Consider the following 19,934-nt stretch of genomic DNA (forward strand, 5'->3'; position numbering starts at 1 on the left):
CCCTCCCTTGATGAGCAGAGTGTCTCTGGTCTGACAAGAAAGGCTGTTCCTGCGAGGAGCAAGGAGAGCTGTCTAAGAGCTCTGAGGGGTCTGGGACTCGGAGACTGTGACAGTATTATAAAGGGGGGTGGATACTAATTTTAAAACCATAAGAGCAAATGAAAATACAATAGGAAAATGTGTCTAGCTAAGCCTAGACTGTTTTCTCACCAAAGCCAATAGTTAAGCCTGGGGTGGGGAACCCTTTTTTAAAGCTCATTTTTGCCTTTTGGGCAACCTTCTAGGGACCACTTGCCAGTGGTGGGCAGGCCCAGAGCCCAAGTGGGCAGAGCATCAAATATAAATTTTATCTTTCTACAATAGGCTAGTTTCTACACAGGCGCACACATCCCTCTGTCCTCCATCCTGAAAAGCAAGCGAGATCCTCAGAATGCAGGTGCACATTCCAGCTAGGCAAAAACACACAGGGAGGGAGTAAAGCAGGGCCAGATTTACTTTTGGGGAGACAATGTGTAGGACAGCACTGTTAGGCCTCTAACCTAGTCCTCTGCGAGGTACATACTTGATGGGGGGGGGAATGTGCTTAAGAGCTCGATGACACCATTAGGCAAAGGAGTGAATGGTGTAATGGACCTTTGAGGCACAACTGATAAATTCCTTGCTTCCTTGCTAACAATGTCTCATCTCGATTTCCATTAAGCATATGGAGGAGTTCTAACTTTAAAAGCAGCAGGAGAACAAAGCTGTGCAAAACAAAACAAAAATGGGACCATGTGAGCTTCTTATGGCCACATTGGCCCACGCTTGTTTGCTAAACAGCATGCTCATAGAGTGTAATAAAAGACACTGCTGTGGGCTTTTTATAGCTGTTGTTAAGGGATGTACCAAGCTGCTCTGAAAACAATTATAAATGACAAAAGTATTGTCCTGGCTGTTCTATGAATAGAACTGTCATCTTTCAGTAGAATATAAGATGAGAACAGACGTAAAATTAAAGAGGACGCATCGCGAGTTCTTCCGGCTTTGCAGTGAGACCGATAGGCCAAGCAGGCCAGCAAATCATTCACTGGTTCAAACCATCACTCTGTCTCTGTGCCCGCTCTCCCTGCCACGCTACCGTGGACCATCTTCTCCGTCGTCTGGAGAAAGTGCCCCACAGCCAGATGCCTGCCAAAGGAGAAAGCTGTGCTGGGGCTTTGCACCAGGAATTTGGACACAAGGCTTTTTGTTAAGGTTTTCCTGATGTTCAGCCAAAAGCATTTCCACTGGGAGTGCTGGTACCAGGAGGCATGGCCACAGCACGCCAGAGGTACGTACACATCTGTGTCATGCGTACCTCCCTAATGAAAGGAAAAATGAGAATATTACCCTTCTTTCACAAAACAAAGCAGTGAACTCTCTGTATCTGGATCCTTCCAAATCCAATTTTATTTTTATTGTCTCCTTCAAGGAGTTCTTTCCACATCAGTCAAGGGCTACTAGTGATGATGGCTATATATTACCTCCAGGATGAAAGGCAACCTGCCTCTGAGTACCAGGGCAGTGCTACTGCACTCATGCCCTGCTTGGGGGCGCCTCATAGGCATCGGATTGGCTACAGTAGGAAACAGGATGCTAGATGACATAAGCTTTTGGCCTGATCCTATAGGGCTGTTATGTTTTTATAACCTTTCTGCTTAATCCCTAATCATTAGCCGATGCCTGGCTGCAACACTGGACTGGATGAGAGCTAACAAACTGAGGCTTAATCCAGACAAGACTGAGATGCTGTTGGTGGGTGGTTCTCCTGACCGGATGGCGGATGTTCGACCGGTTCTGGATGGGGTTGCACTCCCCCTGAAAGAGCAGGTTCGTAGCTTGGGAGTCCTTTTAGAACCATCCCTATCACTTGAGGCTCAGGTAGCCTCTGTGGCACGGAATGCTTTTTACCAACTTTGGCTGGTGGCCCAGCTACTCCCCTATCTGGACAGAGAGAACCTCACTTCAGTAGTTCATGCCCTGGTAACCTCTAAACTAGATTACTGCAATGCACTCTACGTGGGGCTGCCTTTGAAGACGGTTCGGAAACTGCAGCTCGTACAGAATGCAGCGGCCAGACTGTTAACGGGGACCAGACGGTCCGAACATATCACACCGATTCTGGTCCGCTTGCATTGGCTGCCTATATGTTTCCGGGCCCGGTTCAAAGTGCTGGTTTTAACCTACAAAGCCTTACACGGCACAGGACCACAATACCTGATGGAACGCCTCCCCTGATATGAACCTACCCGTACACTACGCTCAACATTGAAGACCCTCCTCCGAGTGCCTACTCATAGGGAAGCTCGGAGGGTGGCAACAAGAAAAAGGGCCTTTTCAGTGGTGGCCCCTGACCTATGGAACAATCTCCCTGAGGAGATATGCCTGGCGCCAACACTTTTATCTTTCCGGCGCCAGGTTAAAACTTTCCTCTTCGCCCAGGCATTTTAATATGTTTTAGCATGTGTTGGAATTGTTTTATCTTTTAAAATATTTTAAATCTTTTAATATGTTTTAAATTGTTAATATGTGTTTATTGTATTTTGATGTTAGTCTTGTGCACCGCCCAGAGAGCTTCGGCTATGGGGCGGTATATAAGTTTAATAAATAAATAAATAAATTAGCCACTGGACTCTAGCCTCCTCAGAGGATTCTGGGGCATGTTCTTGGAGACACTGTCCATCCAAATGGGGCATAGGCCAGAATTGTTTGGCCACATTGTTGTCCCACTTCAACTGGCAGTGTGGCCTAGAAGAGATGTGGACTTTTTGGAATTTTTTTTAAAAGTCCACCAGTCAGAGCTAGGTGCTATTTGGTAGGTCATGAGAGTAGGAGCTAGATGTAGAATGGTAGCCCAGATAGTGAAGAATTGTCAGCTGTATCCCCATCCAAGAGATACTGTGAGAATTCCATGATGTACCAATACAATAGATATGGTGATCCATACACTAGGATGACCTGTATATAGATATCTGATTTTAAATGCAATTCAATATAAACAAGGGTAAAATTATGCATATTGGAGCAAAAAATCTGAATTTCACATATACGCTCATGGGGTCTGAACTGGCGGTGACCGACCAGGAGAGAGACCTCGGGGTTGTAGTGGACAGCACGATGAAAATGTCGACCCAGTGTGCGGCAGCTGTGAAAAAGGCAAATTCGATGCTAGCGATAATTAGGAAAGGTATTGAAAATAAAACAGCCGATATCATAATGCCGTTGTATAAATCTATGGTGCGGCCGCATTTGGAATACTGTGTACAGTACTGGTCGCCTCATCTCAAAAAGGATATTATAGAGTTGGAAAAGGTTCAGAAGAGGGCAACCAGAATGATCAAGGGGATGGAGCGACTCCCTTACGAGGAAAGGTTGCAGCATTTGGGGCTTTTTAGTTTAGAGAAAAGGCGGGTCAGAGGAGACATGATAGAAGTGTATAAAATTATGCATGGCATTGAGAAAGTGGATAGCGAAAAGTTCTTCTCCCTCTTTCATAATACTAGAACTCGTGGACATTCAAAGAAGCTGAATGTTGGAAGATTCAGAACAGACAAAAGGAAGTACTTCTTTACTCAGCGCATAGTTAAACTATGGAATTTGCTCCCACAAGATGCAGTAATGGCCACCAGCTTGGACGGCTTTAAAAGAAGATTAGACAAATTCATGGAGGACAGGGCTATCAATGGCTACTAGCCATGATGGCTGTGCTCTGCCACCCTAGTCAGAGGCAGCATGCTTCTGAAAACCAGTTGCCGGAAGCCTCAGGAGGGGAGAGTGTTCTTGCACTCGGGTCCTGCTTGCGGGCTTCCCCCAGGCACCTGGTTGGCCACTGTGAGAACAGGATGCTGGACTAGATGGGCCACTGGCCTGATCCAGCAGGCTCTTCTTATGTTCTTATGTTCTTAAATCTGAATTACTACAAATCATGTTTAGTAACAGCCTAGCTTAGAAAATAAAACAAAATTTTAATTTTTTTGGTTGTTTCTGTTGTTAAACCTTTGAGAGTCAGGAATCCTTATTGATCTACTGCAAATCAGCAACTCTTCATTTCCTACCTGCCATAGCCTAGAACCCAATAATCCTTCCATCTGCACAATACTGTGGAAGACCAATAGTGCTGGGCTCAGATAATATTAAGATGTCTCCCTTGAAAGGTTTCTGTAGTCACAGGATTGTCACCCAAAACAACCTCCCCATGGTGAGTAATTCCCATTCTGGATTTCCAAGCACTCATTACATGACTATACCAATCCAAATCACAATGGAAACGTCTCTGTTTCCACACCACTTTCTGGTGGCCAAAGGGCAAACAGACAGACACAGCATATGACGCTGCTTTTTACTACTCTGACTGGGAACCCCCCTCCAGGGTTTCAAACAGGAAGCTTTCTTAGCCCTATCTCAACTCAAATACTGGGGCTTGAGCCTGAGATCTTCAGCAGTCAACGCATCACTGCCACTGACCTACAACCCTTCCCCCTTGCATAAGGAGAATGAGTCACATGTTGGGAACTTGCAAATATTAAGACTGAGATAGGGATCACTCAACATGGGGAACCCATTTTCAGCAGCGTATTGATAAAAGTCTAACTGAAAACATCTGATCTGCTTAAGTTTACCTTTCTCTGTGTGCGTGCGTGCACATGCTTTTCTATGGTAACAATATCCTTCCTTCTTTCCTAGAGGCTTGGTGTGGATGATTTTATAACAGGGTGACCTGTGTACCGAAGGTGTAAGTCTTTTGAGTGTTAAGACATGCCTACTATCATGGTAATGTGATTGTGATATTTTGATTGAACATTAGGCTGGATAGATCCTTGGCAAGACTGTGTGTAAGCCACACCTTGCTGGAAATGCAGACAAAGCACAGAATATAGAATTTAGCATTCTATGAGATTTAAATGACAACTATAGCTCTTTGCCCCTCACCATGCCCAGCAGCAGCAAAACTAATTATACAAAATCATACAAATTGTATAATTACACACAATAAAAGGAGCCGTGCACATTTGCCTAATGTATACTGGTTTCAGAATTACACTTTTCTTGTCATGTAATTTGGCAAACCTTGCCACACAATTTTAATTTAAAAACAAGACAGGGTGCAAAGACTCATTATTAGACTGGCCCATTATTATTGCGTTTCTATTCTCATTTTACCATTATCAGACATAAATTGGACATAAACCACAGTACTGACAGGCCTACTGACTTCAGAGCGGATCCAGCTTGGTGCCGATTCCTGTTTCAAGCAACAGTTCCTTCTTTATGAATCCTCTTTATCTGTGAGATGCACCGTAACTGCCAAATGCAACTTAATTACCATACATTAAGGGGAGTGCATTCTAATAAAGCACTGCTGATGTTCTGAAACATATAATAATGCATCATTTTCTTACCTTCGTGCAATGTGTTCCATGAAATATCAGATCTTTTTCTTACATTCTTGCAATGTGTTCCTTATTTTGGAGTTCTTAAAGTGCAACCCTAACTGGGATAAATCCTAAATAAGTGTTTGTTGAACTACGGCTTGAGGGGTGGGGGAGGAAAGAGAGAAACTTGCACGTTAAAAAGTATTTCCCCCCCTTATTCTCTTTGGTTGTATTTCAAACTGGGTGACACCCCCACCTCCATTTCCTCACTTCACTGCCATTTTTTATCTATGGCACTTGATTTGCATAGTAATTACAAAGTTTAACCAATAGCTTTAATGTCTGTAAGGAACATATACTCCATTTAACTTACTGTCAGCTTTTTTATTACATTTTTTAAAAAATGCATCTGGGGGGAAAGAAAAAGCTATATTCCACTTTAACGTACCACGTAGAATCTTGAAACTTAGCAACAGTGGTTTTTCATAAAGGTAGGGAACACTTCTCTAGCTTCATTGTAAAAGTGGTTCTCTTTAGGGACCTCCTAAAACCCTATTCATAAATACTGATTAGCCACTATTTAACCACAGGGTGCAATGTTACCAACACGATTCCTGAACTGGGGCCAAATTGGAAATGTTAGTGTATTAAATCAAGCCAAATACTGCTATACATGAAAGATCATCCTTAATAAATGGATGCTAACTGGGGATTCAGCCTGTTTTATTTTTTCATTTATAAATGTCAAAAGAAAAGACTGATTTACCAAAAACAAAAACCCACAACATAATAAAAGGGAATGAAGAAATTCATCACAGCATTTTAAAAAAAGGATAAAACATTTGAAGAACAATTGAACTGCATGGGGATATGCAAGGAGATCCAAAAGAGAATAGACTTCTGTGTAAAAGCAACAGTGTACAGTTTGGGTTTTATGTTAGCTTTTTAAAATCAGTTTCAGCAGGATAGTATAGAGCAGGTATGGGGAACCTTTGGGCCTCCAATGGTCAGGGATGATGGGAGTTGCAGTTCAGCAACATCTGGAGATCCAGAGTTTATCCACCCCTGGTATAGAGTTTATAGTTCATAATTCAAAGTTTTCTATGTTCAGGGAACTCTTTACACAATGATTGGTCTCCCGAGGAAGCCGTAATTATCCATAAGAGAACTCCTGGATGTTGCAGGGCATCCTAGGCCATAATCTAAGAAGAGCTGTCAGTTCATATCTATGGACCCTAGCCATTGCTTCAGGCACATTAAGAGTGCATTATAGTATATAGGACTATGGGTATGGGTCTGAAGACACATTGGTGTGCCTCCCATCTGTGCTTCAGATGTGGGAGGGCAAGTTTGCCACCACCCCCTTTTTGGGATGAAGGCCAAGACAGTGGTGCACCACAGTGAGCCGGAAACACCAGCCAACCGAGAGAAGGGTACTGGCAACCTTACAAAGAGAGCCTGCTGTTTCTCTCCACTATTCTGCCCATAATTTTAGTTTACAGCATAGGATTAGCCAGCCACCATTTCCAGAGCTAAATAGAGCTTTTTTGAGGGGGGTGCTCTCAAAGACCGAGAGCACTTTTTTGTCTGCTTCAAGCTTTGGGTGGGGGAAATTGGCAATTTTGTGTGGCACGAATGCTGACATAGCTGGCAGGTACAAGTGTATAGGGAGGGAGTTAAATGACTACCTTGATGACGACCTTGAAGGATCTTTATGATGAAGGGGCACTTGTACAAGCAACCTGTTACAGCCAAACAGCAAGTGGAGCTACAGAAGGGGGGCTGCTCTTAGATCCAGTCTGTCTCATCACATCAATGGCTGAGCAGCCAAGATGGCATGAGAAAATCAGGTGCCTCCTCTGCACATCTTTCAGGTGAACCAGCAAACACAAGCACAGTGCAGTCAGCAGAATGGTTTGCTGCTCAGAACCAGGATGGAATCACACATGGAGAAGGACAGTAGGAGAGTTTATTTCCCCAGCTCTTACATGAAGAACCTGCACAATAGGGTCATTAGTTTGTTGCTAACATGCTTATACCTACCATAAAAACTTAAGAACATAATGATTGTTGTAGATAATTTATTTCTTTATTTATTAGATTTATATGCCACCCTTTCTCCCAGTAGGAGCACAGGGTGGCAAACAAGAGCACTAAAAACATGTTAACATGTCATAAAAACAGACTTTAAAATATATTAAAACAAAACATCTTTAAATACATTTTAAAAGGCTTTAAAAACATCTATTTTTTGAAAAAAGAAGATTTAAAAATATATTAAAAAGGAGTTCCAACACAGACACAGATAAGATCTCTACTTAAAGGACTTGTTGAAAGAGGAAGGTCTTCAGTAGGCACCAAAAAGATAACAGAGATGGCACCTGTCTAATATTTAAGGGGAGGGAATTCCAAAGGGTAGATGCTTCTACACTAAAGGTACATTTCCTATGTTGTGCAGAATGGACCTCCTGATAAGATGGTATCTGCAGGAGGCCCTCACCTGCAGAGTGCAGTGATCGACTGGGTATATAAGGGTAAGATGGTCTTTCAGGTGTCCTGGTCCCAAGCTGTATAAGGCTTTGTACACCAAAACTAGAACCTTGAACTTAGCCCGGCACCTAATAGGTAGCCAGTGTAATTCTTTCAGCAGCAGGGTGACATGCTGGGGATACCCTGCCCCAGTGAGCAGTCTTGTCACTGCATTTTGCACCAGGTGCAGCTTCCAGACCATATTGTCCTTAAAATGGTACAAAAAAGGAAAAAATGTTATGAACAAGATCCTAAATTGGACCTGATATTGGAAGCTCCTGGAAAAGCGGCTTATCAGCCCAAAATTACAAACTTCTTTATACCAACTAAAGCTGCAGGACAAAAAGAATAGAGTCAAGACCAGATGAGGATTCCTCTGGTCTCGTCTCGATTCTCCTCTCGAATTGAAATAGATCATTCCTGCCCATGCTTGAGTGAGGAGATCCTGGCATCGGATGATCCAGGAATCCTACAAAGTTCGCATTTTGGAACACTTTTGGATCTCCCTTCTGGCCAAACGTCTTTATCTAGTCTGAGCAACCCCTTGCAGCAGGCACTTGAATGCGAGGCGACGCCATTTTCATCTCAGTCCAAGGACAGTGACTTGCAATTTTCTCCTGCCGCTTCGTTTAACGTCAATGCTTCAGATTCTGTCTGCCAGACTCCCTCTTTTGCTCAACCCCAGCCATCTTCTGTCTGCTCTCTAGAAGTTATGGAAACTATGGAATTGTCACAAATTGGCCTAAAATTACTTTTAACTGGCCAAAAATGCTTGCAGCTAAAATTAGCTATTATGGCTAAAGAGTCTGAAAATACCAAAATCTTCTTGGAAGAAACAAATAGTTTATTAAAATCATTTATGAAAGAACTAACTGATTGTCGTAAATACTTAAATTCTACTTCATCAGCTCATAAGCTAGAAACAGCTACGAAGAGCGCCAACAAAAAGAAACCTCGCAGTTTACCGAAAGGGAAAAAAATCTAAAAATATTAAAAATTACAAATTACCACGGAGCAAGAAGATGAACTTCCAGAAACTTTTTAATCTACTTAAAGTTCAACAACATTCAGACCTGCTAACAAAGAAGCAATCAGATTCATCTTCAAAGAGAATATCCTCCAAAATCCACTGTGATGTTTTGCCAGACAGCAAGAAAATTTCGATTTTGCCAGATATATTTTCACCCCCCAACCCGAGGATTGAAAGTGAAAAAGGCTCTATAAACAGTATGATTTCACGGCAAGAAATCTCAAACAGTAACTGGCTTCTGAGATTAAACCCAAATAAACTTGCACTCCTGAACCTTCCTTTTTCTACATTTAAAAAAAAAGCTATCGTTAGGAAACAAAGAGTGTGTCATGCTCTTCAGTCTCTAGCTGCAATGGATTTATGGCTGGACGACATCCTGCATGTGGAATTCCTTTACAACCCCTCGATTAAAACGTCCGTTTTACTTACCCTGAAATCGTCTGTGATATCAACATGGTTAATTGCAAATAAATCCATTCTAGGCAGGCATGGAATAATTGTTCAAAGATACTTCACAAATGAGGCCGGACCCATTCCCTTGCTCACAAAGAGAATTCCACTAACTAACTTGACCTCACCACAAAGGAGTGGGAAGCCTTCCCTGATTAGAAGCAAACATAACTCATCAAACTCTGGAATCCGGAATTCACCTCTGGATCAGCTTTCTCTAAATAGCTTACCTCAGACAAATCGCTTTTCACTGAATACAGGACAAACTATGATGGGAAATAACCTATCTTCTCTGTCTCTTCCTTCTCAAGAAACTTCAAACTCTGAAATACCTAATTCTCTTAACTCTTATTTTCTTATTCTGGATGAGGTAAACTCTTCCCCGCTCTTAGCTCCCATTCGCACTTCTACGCTGTCATCTCATAACATGGAAAATACTAAGGTTAATCAACAAACATCGTTTGACTTTGCGTGCGAGGGAGAGGATGAACTTATAAATAGTTTCCATACATTCTCAGACAGTGAACAAACCGAGGTCATTAATAAAATGCAGAACCTATTAAATAATCTAAGGGCTAAAAGGACCTGTTCTAGATTTCTGGAGGAATACGAATTGAGCTCACCTCCTAATATACAAGTTGCCTCTTCGAGAGTCCCCCAAAAGGTTCTGCCACATTGCTACACAAATGTATGCAGACCCAGTATAACATGTGATGTTATAGTCCATGAGGCTTCTGAATTAATATGACAATCCCCATTAAATTCTGAAACCCCAATTCCAATCTGTGAAATTTATGAAAGAACGATAAATAATTATCCTGTGAATATAAACCATTCACACTGTAAATCCTCTTCCTTAAAGGAATTCTCTGTTCCACTGAGTCCTATTACTAATGCATGCCAGGTTTCTGTTCCCACACCTAACTCTACAGTCCTCTTTCTTTCCTGGAATATTGCAGGGTGGAATGCTAAACAAAAGAACCCAGATTTTGTTTCCTTCCTGAACAAATTTGATTTAATCTTTTTACAGGAGACTTGGTGCTCTCAGAAATTATTTGTGGATGGCTTCTCTTGCTTATGTTTACCGGCGTCCTTTTCCCTACCTAACTCAATAGGCAGACCCAAAGGAGGTCTAGCCATACTTATTTCCACCTCTCTAACAGCACGTCCTTTAAGTGTTCCTTCCTGTAAAAACATTGCCCAGGCTGTTTTATTAGTTTTTAGCACAATTTCTCTTCTGTTAGTTAATGTATACATCCCCCCCCCATTCTTCTAGGGCACAAATTGATCAGGACTGGGACGATCTTGCCAACTATTTGACATCACTTGAGGCTAAATTTCCCAGAGCGTCCTGTATTGTGATGGGTGATTTCAGTGCTAGGTCTGGTCCACACAATGATGCTCTATTTGCATCAAACCTCTGGGGGGGTGAGGATATTTCCCCCTACTTTCCATCCCATGACCGGTTTTCCAAGGATCTCAAGATAAACTATGGTGGCATATGTTTAAATCGATTCCTTGCTGGACATAACTTGATAACGCTGAACGGCCACAGTCAGTTAGACCCATGTGCGGAATTCACCTACATTTCTGGCCTTGGATGTAGTGTCATTGATTATGTGCTAATTTCCCATTTTTTGTTTGAGTTCATTTTAAATTTTTCTGTTGGCTTTAGACAGGACAGCGATCATCTTCCCCTTACTTTTTCTTTATTATTACCGGTAGACGGTCGTTTGCTCTTAACCCACAATACAATGGCCACTCTAAACCATTCTATTCACAAAAGGACCTTGTGGACTTCCACTGTATCTCTTAAAGTGACCTCTTTTCTCGCTTCTCCCTCTGCTTTGTCCTTGCAGAAGGAGATTATTTTTGCCACTGATCCAAATTTAGCGCTAATAGCATATAAGTCCCTAACTTTAAACCTTAAAGACTCTATTATGACATCATTTTCTTCCTCAAGGGCCCCTTCCTCCTTTGGTACTCCCAGATGGTTCGATAAGGATTGCCTAGGTGTCAAGAGACAGTTGAGACGGATATATCAACACTACCGACAGTTAAATCTAATTTCCCTTCCCCCAGAGTATTACTTGATTAAAAAGAATTACAAGCAATTGATAGCCACCAAAAAAAGGCAGGTGATGCATGAAGATTAGAAAGCCCTAATCCACGCTTCCAGAACAAAAGACTCGCAGTGTTTCTGGAGGATTGTTGCTGGCTCCATGAGACCATTAAATCCGGCCCCTTGTCACATCTCTCCTTATCTCTGGGAAAAATATTTTTCTGCTTGCAATGAATCTGCTAATGTGGATCTTTTAATTGATACTCCAACAAATCTACCCATATGGCAACCAGTAACTCAAAAAGAAATTGCCGGCCTGATTGCCTGTTTGAAACCTGGTAAAGCCCCTGGTCTCGATAATATTCCCTCTGAAATGCTGAAAGCTCATCAAGCTTGGTGGGTCCCCCTTCTTGCTAATCTTTTTACCTTAATTAATAACTCGGGATGTATTCCTGAGTCTTGGCTTGAATCCATTGTAATCCCTATATTTAAAAAAGGGAACAATGAAGACCCTGCAAATTATCGTCCAATCAGTCTCCTTTCCATTATCGGTAAACTTTATGCCTACTATTTAAAAGGGAGGCTCTCCTCATGGCTTGAGGAGGAAAATATTCTTGGGAGGGAGCAGGCAGCCTTCAGGAAAGGTAGGTCTGGGATCGAGCATTGCGTGATTTTAAATCATTTAGCCAAAAAATATAAGAATCACTGGGGCAACGGTCTTTTTGTTGCCTTTGTCGATTTGAAATCGGCTTTTGATTCCATCCCTAGGGCGATACTTTGGGCTAAATTCGCTAAATCTACAATCGATAAAAGACTCCTTTTTTTAATTAGTCGTCTTCACCAACACACATCTTTCCGGGTCAGGTGCAGTCGTGATGGTCACCTTACAAATCCTATTAATACTACAAAAGGAGTTAGACAGGGCTGTATCCTTGCCCCGCTATTATTCCATTTTTTCATGAATGACTTGTCTTCACACTGTCAATCCCCAGATTTTCATCCCCCCAAACTAGCGAATTTGCATTGCCCATTGCTACTGTATGCTGCTGCTGCTGCTCTTCTATCAGTATCTAGAGTAGGACTTAAACGTTTAATTAGAGTCTTTATGAGTTATTGTAACGAAAATAAATTGATTATAAATTTCTCCAAAACAAAGATTTTAGCCTTTGCTGAACATTCTTCTGTTCATGAATGGACGATCAATACTCATAAAATTGAACAGGTTCCCCATTTCAAATATCTTGGGTTATTATTTCATTCTTCTTTGTCTTGGACTCCTCACATTAGAGGTGCAATTGCTACCGCTAGAAATTCAGCCAATGGCATCCGAAGGTTTTTCTTTACTAAAGGAGGACAGTACATCCCGGCAGCCATCAAGGTTTTCAGATCCAAAACTATTTCCCAACTTCTTTATGGGGCTCCCTTATGGATTGGCGCCTTCAACCCCTCAATGGAGGCAGTTCTATCTTTATTTCTAAGACAAATTCTAGGTGTTCCCAGATGTGTACCTTTGGCTGCCTCAGGTTGGAAACTGGTCTGGTCTCACTAAAGTCCCAAGCATGGATGACTGCCCTAAATTTTGGGGTTAAAATGTCTTATGAATACTCTTCTGGCTATCTCCCATTACTCTGGGAAGATATTTTTATTTCAAAATGGGCCCAAACATTTATAAACTATCTTGCAAATATTGGCCTTTCAAATGAACATCTGATAACTCAGGATCCAAAGTCAGTTAAGCTTTCAATCCTGACTCGTATCAGTGATATGGACCTTCAAAGTTCCATCACTGCAGCCACTTCGACTTGTTCCCCCACTCATTTTGGTTTGAGTTTTGCGCCATCATCTAACGCCTCTTATCTGGAATACCTTACGATCCCCAAATACCGTCTAGCCTTCATGAAGGCTAGATTTAATTGTCTCTATTCCACCTTATTAGAAGGGAGATTTCAGCACATTCCTTACGCAAATCGTTTATGCCCATGTGGTGTCAGTGCCATAGAAACCCTATTCCACGTCGTCTTTGAGTGTTCCTTATATGCTGCATTTTGCTCTAAATTTATAATTCCTATTATAAATAAATTCCCTAATAAACCGCTTGACCGCTTACTCTGCTACCTTCTGTCTGCGGCTAACAGGGATACTACCTTGCTTGTAGCCAAATATATTTCTGCGGCTCAATCAGTCTGGAGGGCACTTACCCCTTCAGATGTTTTCCTTTCCATATAACTGTTTTATTGTTTTTATACTTCTCTATGTTTTTGATATGATTGTATAGATGTATTTTTGTTATAAATGTACATAGCTTTATTTATATAAATGTTTTGGTCTATGACTGTAACAATAAAGAATTTGAATTCCAGACCAACCTCAAGGGTAGCCTCACATAGAGTGCATTCCAGTAATCTAGCCTGGAGGTTACCAGTGCATGCACAACAGTGGTCAGTCTATCCCTGTCCAGATATGTCTGCAGCTGTCTTACCAGCTGAAGCTGGTAAAAGGTACTCCTAGACATTGAGGTCACCTGGGCCTCTATCGAGAAAGATGGATCCAGGAGCACCCCCAGACTACAGACCTACTCTTTCAAAGGGAGTATGACCCCATCCAAAGCAGGCAACTGACCAATTATCCGAACTTGGGAACCACCAATCCACAGCTTGCTAGAATTCAGACTCAGTATACTGGCCCTCATCCAGCCCACCATCAAGTCCAGGCAATGGTCAAGGGCTTGCACTGCCTCTCCCTATTTAAATATTAATAGAGTTGGGTATTGTCAGTGTACTGCTGACACCTTGCCCCAAATCTCCTGATGACTGCTCCCAAGGGGTTCATATAGATGTTAAACAGCATGGGGAACAAGATGATACCCTGTGGCACCCCACAGCACAGCTGCTACGGGGGCAAAAGACAATCACACAATGCTATTCTCTGAAAATGACCCTGAAGATAGGATCAGAACCACTGTAAAACAGTGCCTCCAATACCCATCTCACCAAGTCAGCCCAGAAGGATACCATAGTCAATGGTATCAAAACCCACCAAGAGATCAAGTAAAAATAACCGGGTCACACTCCCTTTGTCCTCCTGATAAAGGTCATACATCAGTGCAACCAAGGCCAATTCAGTCCCACAACCAGCCTGAACTCAGACTGGAATTGGTCAAGATAATCTTGTAGATCTTATTAAGTTAAAAAAAGTGTTGCCCATTTACCTCAATCTGTGTTTCATGTCTTCATTCCAAGCTAGGAGGGGTAGATAGAGGCCTCTACCTTGTTGAAGCTAAGTCTGGGTCTACTCTGTGCCTGAATGGGAGACCACATGGATGCAGTCTTAGGTTCCATGATGGAGGAAAGGTGGGATATAAATGTAAGATAATATATTAAATAAATAAATAAAAGTTCCAACAACCTGTAGCTGTGCATTACAGGCATGGCCAACACCAGGCATGAATGGGCCAGGTAGACATGTCATGTTCCCCAACAACCCCCTACTGATGCAGATGGCACAGGTATCTACCTCTCACATTGCTGCATCAGCGTGCTAATGCACTGTGTGTGCATGCCTGCCATCACCCCACCACCACTATCTTGGGTGATGGTATGCATGCACGCACAGTTCACTAGTGTGCTGACACAGCGACAAGGGAGGGAGGTGGGGCTGGCCGGGCTATTTAACTCCACACCACCTACATGGTAGTGGGGTGTCCTGGGAGGATGGATCCACAGTCCTTGGCAGTGTCGGGCTGCTGGCCGCCATGACCTGATGCTGGTGCAGATCATGGAGAGTGAGCTCCACTCTCTCAGCCTAAGGAAGGGCCCCTCAGGGGCCTTTCTGGGCCACAGGAGCCCTCAGCCAGTGCCTGACCTGGTCACCTGCTGGCTCTGAGCCTGATTGCAGGGGAAGATCTTCCATGGTGAACAAGTACTATTCAGTTTGGCTGCCATTACTGACCTTCTCATTGAAGAACTCTAATAAGCGCCCAAAGAAGGTTCTTAGGAACTCAGTTTAAAAATTCTACGAACACAATGGACTTAAAAAACACATTCTGATTAACTGGGCAGGGGGAAATCTACTTATGAATACATCTTCACTGACCACTGTTTTGGTCTCTGATCCAACAGTGACAAATTCAGATAGGTAGGTTAAAAAAAAATCAGACTAGCTGTCTGCTGCCTGTCAGAATCTGCTATCTGGACAATTGCATGGCCAGAGTGAATCACTATTATTGTTCCCATGCACAGTGATTTGCATGCAGTCATAGCCAGCTCATGGATGGGACTGCGTTTTCAGTTATCATTAGGCTTGCCACCAAAATTCACAGAAATTCTCTAGAATTCTAGCACTTCTGAAAACTCTTCAAAAAACTTTGGGACCAATACCAAAATCTGCCATTAGGACACTGAATTTGGAGCAGATTCATTTATGGACCAGGACGTTTTCATTATTTTCATGTTTAGACTAAATAGCACCATTTGCTTATAGAAAATCTGTCCCACCCTTTTGGTGCCCATGCACGACCCAGAGGGGTTATAACAATTTTAAATCATAATACAATATACAAACTACACTCAACAAAATATAAAGACAAGATAAAATGTGAACGCAGAGATCACCAGTAAAACATAGTTTTAAATCTGAGATTGGGGATCTGTGGTGGACTCCAAGATGGCCGCAGTACAGTGAAGACAAAGAAAGTAGAGCTCCATGAAGCTTATCTACTTATTATTGCAATATTCAGGCTGGAAATAGAGTAAGTTTGCTCTACTTATCAATATCTTATGATTGCTTGCAGACCTTTACAACTGGCTATCAAGACGACCCTATTACCTTTTACTTCAGTTATTTTGCTGTTCTCCGTATGAGACTCGATATCTTTTGTTTAGCTTCCAAGCCAAAACAGACTCTAATCTCCGACCTTGAATATCCAGCCAACAGACATCTAATTATCCAGCTGAAACAAAGTTTTTTACTTAATATTTTATTTAAAGTTTGTCATGTTAGTCTTTGAACTTACTGTTTTTAATCACCAACATTTTAAACAACTAAAAGGAGCTGATTGAGCACGCCTCGTTTTCCTTTTTGAAATTTAAAGACATACTTACTGAAGTAACATCAAAAATAACAAAAATTCCTAGAAAATGGTCCTTACCAGGAAAAATTATAAGGATTTAGGCCTTCAACCAAATGACTTCACCCAGCCTCATACCAATGTGAAGCAAGCAAAAATAACTAATTATTACCACCCAAATGATAGACCTAATCATCTTGAGGACACCTTGAATAATGTGGAGGTATTAAACCAAGACATGCCTATAACCATATAAATGACTGGACAATAGATTTATTTATTTATTTATTTATTTATTTTATTTGGTTGCATTTATATACCGCCCTTAGCAAATAGCTCTCAGGGCGGGAAACAGCATAGGGTAAAATACATATATGGCAATAATAAAATCACAAAAACATATATGACATAAAAACAAATACAGTTAAACAGAAAATAAAAATAAAGACTTAGTATACAAGATTAAAAAGCTAAAAAGATTAGAGTGATTAAAATGCCTGGGAGCATAAAAAGGTCTTTACCTGGCGCCGAAAAGATAATAGTGTAGGCGCCAGGCGTACCTCTTCGGGGAGGCTATTCCACAACTCGGGGGCCACCACAGAAAAGGCCCTAGATCTAGTAACCACCCTCCGGGCTTCACAATGAGTTGGTACCCGGAGGAGGGCCTTTGATGACGAACGAAGCGAACGGGTAGGTTCATAGTGGGAGAGGCGTTCCACCAGGTATTGCGGTCCCACGCCATGTAAGGCTTTATAGGTCATAACCAACACCTTGAATCTCGCCTGGAAGCAAATAGGTAGCCAGTGCAGGCGAGCCAGAACAGGAGTTATATGCGAAGACCGACTGGTCCTCGTCAATAATCTAGCTGTCGCATTCTGCACTAGCTGAAGCTTCCGAACTGTCTTCAAGGGCAGCCCAATGTAGAGTGCATTACAGTAATCCAATCTCGAAGTTACCAGAGCATGGACAACTGAGGCGAGGTCGTCGCCGTCCAGATAGGGACGTAGTTGGGCTACCAAACGGAGATGGCAAAATGCATTCCGTGCCACCGAGGCCACTTGAGCCTCAAGAGACAAGGAAGGGTCAAAAAGAACCCCCAGACTACAGACCTGTTCTTTCAGGGGGAGTGTAACCCCATCCTGAACAGGATGCACATCCACCATCTGAGCGGGGAAGGTGTTCACCAACAGTGTCTCAGTCTTGTCTGGATTGAGTCTCAGTTTATTAACTCTCATCCAGTCCATTATCGCGGTCAGGCAACGGTTCAGCACATCAACATCAACCTGAAGAAGATGAAAAGGAGAAATAGAGTTGCGTGTCATCAGCATACTGATGACAATGCACTCCAAAACTCCTGATGACCGCACCCAGAGGCTGCATGTAAATGTTAAAAAGCATGGGGGACAAAACCGACCCCTGAGGGACTCCACAATGGAGAGTCCAGGGTGTCGAGTAATGTTCCCCAAGCACTACCTTCTGGCGACGATCCACAAAGTAGGAGCGGAACCACTGCCAAGCAGTACCCCCAACTCCCAACTCCGCGAGTCTCCCCAGAAGAATACCATGGTCAATGGTATCAAACGCCGCTGAGAGATCAAGGAGAATCAACAAAGTCACACTCCCCCTGTCCCTCTCCCGACAAAGGTCATCATACAGGGCGACCAAGGCTGTTTCAGTGCCAAAACCGGGCCTAAAACCGGATTGAAATGGATCCAGATAATCAGTTTCATCCAAGAGCACCTGGAGTTGGCTAGCAACCACCCGCTCCAAAACCTTGCCCAAAAAGGGGACATTCGCCACTGGTCTGTAGTTGTTCAAATTATCCGGGTCCAGGGAAGGTTTCTTTAATAGAGATCTCACTACTGCCTCCTTGAGGCTACCAGGGACTACTCCCTCCCTCAAGGAGGCATTAACCACTTCCCTGGCCCAGCCGGTGGTTCCAGCCCTGCTAGCTTTCACTAGCCAAGATGGGCAAGGGTCCAGAACAGACGTGGTTGCCCGGACCATTCCAAGCACCTTGTCCACTTCCTCGAGCTGCACCAACTGAAACTCATCCAATAATAAAGAACAAAACCGTGTTCCGGACAATTCACTGGATTCATCTGTCACAACATCAGAGTCTAAGTCCCTACGAATGCAAGCAATCTTGCTTTGAAAGTGCCCAGCAATTTCGTTGCAGCAACTTCCCTGGACTCTTCCTTCTAAAGAAGGGTCTTCATCTAATTTAGCCCATTTTGGTAGACATAATAGGAGAAGACGACCTCATAGACTTACTATATCCAAAATATGATCTAGAGCTACCATCCCTTAGTGATCATAGCTCAATGCCTCCCTTGGAATCCTCAATGTGTTCTGAGGCTGGCATCATATGTGAACAAAGTAACGTAATCTATGACCAGGAATTAAAAGTCCTGATGACTCCAACTCTGCGACCATCTATGGAGAGTGAGAACTGGTGTCAAGCGATGACACAGTCTGTAAGCCAACTATTTAAAGTTGTGGAAGAATCCAACTCTCTTTTAACAACATTAACTAATCTTGTTGTTAGCATGGACTGCCACCTTAGATATGGGCTAAATAACAAGATATTGTCTCCTACCAAGACATTATCTCAAGCTAGTCAGACTTCATCTCTGCAAGTTCAGCCCCCTGTGCCAAACAAAAAAAATAATTAAAAAAGGGATATTGTGTCTAATTTACAAAAAAAAGAGTAAAAACATCAAAACATCAAAGACTCACCCAAAAAACCACATGAACTTTAAGAAACTTTTTAGCCTTATAGAACCATCTGCATCTACATTGTCTAAGAAGAAGTCGAAAAATAAAAAGAATAGGAAAAAAAAAAGCAAGGTAAAAGATACTTCTAACGTTAATTTAAATCAATCTTTGTCATCCAGGAACAATCATGTACAAGTTCAATCGACCACGAAACACACTCCAGAAGATACAATCAATACCTACCAACTTACTGATACTATTCCAACTCGATTAATATCAAATTCAACAGATATTGCAAAGCATGCTTTTAAAAAGAAATTCAACTCATGGAAACTGATTTTAAATTCAAAAAAACTAGTTATTGTAAACTATCCCAAACCAAAAGGGATGCTCTCCCAAAAGGAAAGAAGTCTCCATCTAACTAAACATTTATCAAAAATAGTTCCTGGTCTTATATATAGTGCGGATATTAATAACATTGAATATCTATTTTACAATTACTCGAACGCTAGAGCAATAATAACTTTCTATGAAGAAGCTAAAGTTAAATCACTCTTCGTTGTAAGAGAACGCTTCTTAGCCTTGAATCTCACTCTTACGAGGTAGCGGACCCGATGAAATTAGATACTTACCCACTAAATACTTGGACTTCCTCACCTTCTACAGTGGATACTCCCGATACGCACTCTA

General features: G+C 42.2%; 1 long non-coding RNA gene across 1 annotated transcript in view; it reads right to left on the reverse strand.

Annotated features, from left to right (window-relative positions):
• The window catches only part of LOC133379863 (uncharacterized), a 50,894-nt gene extending 34,354 nt beyond the window's left edge, over positions 1 to 16,540 (reverse strand). Inside the window, exon 1 of the long non-coding RNA XR_009761293.1 lies at positions 16,473 to 16,540. This is a non-coding gene — a long non-coding RNA (uncharacterized LOC133379863). The remainder of the gene's footprint in view (positions 1 to 16,472) is intronic.
• Between the last annotated feature and the right edge of the window lie 3,394 nt (positions 16,541 to 19,934).

Source organism: Rhineura floridana, chromosome 1 (genome assembly GCF_030035675.1).
Source record: "Rhineura floridana isolate rRhiFlo1 chromosome 1, rRhiFlo1.hap2, whole genome shotgun sequence".
In the NCBI taxonomy this organism is placed as follows: Eukaryota; Metazoa; Chordata; class Lepidosauria; order Squamata; family Rhineuridae; genus Rhineura; species Rhineura floridana.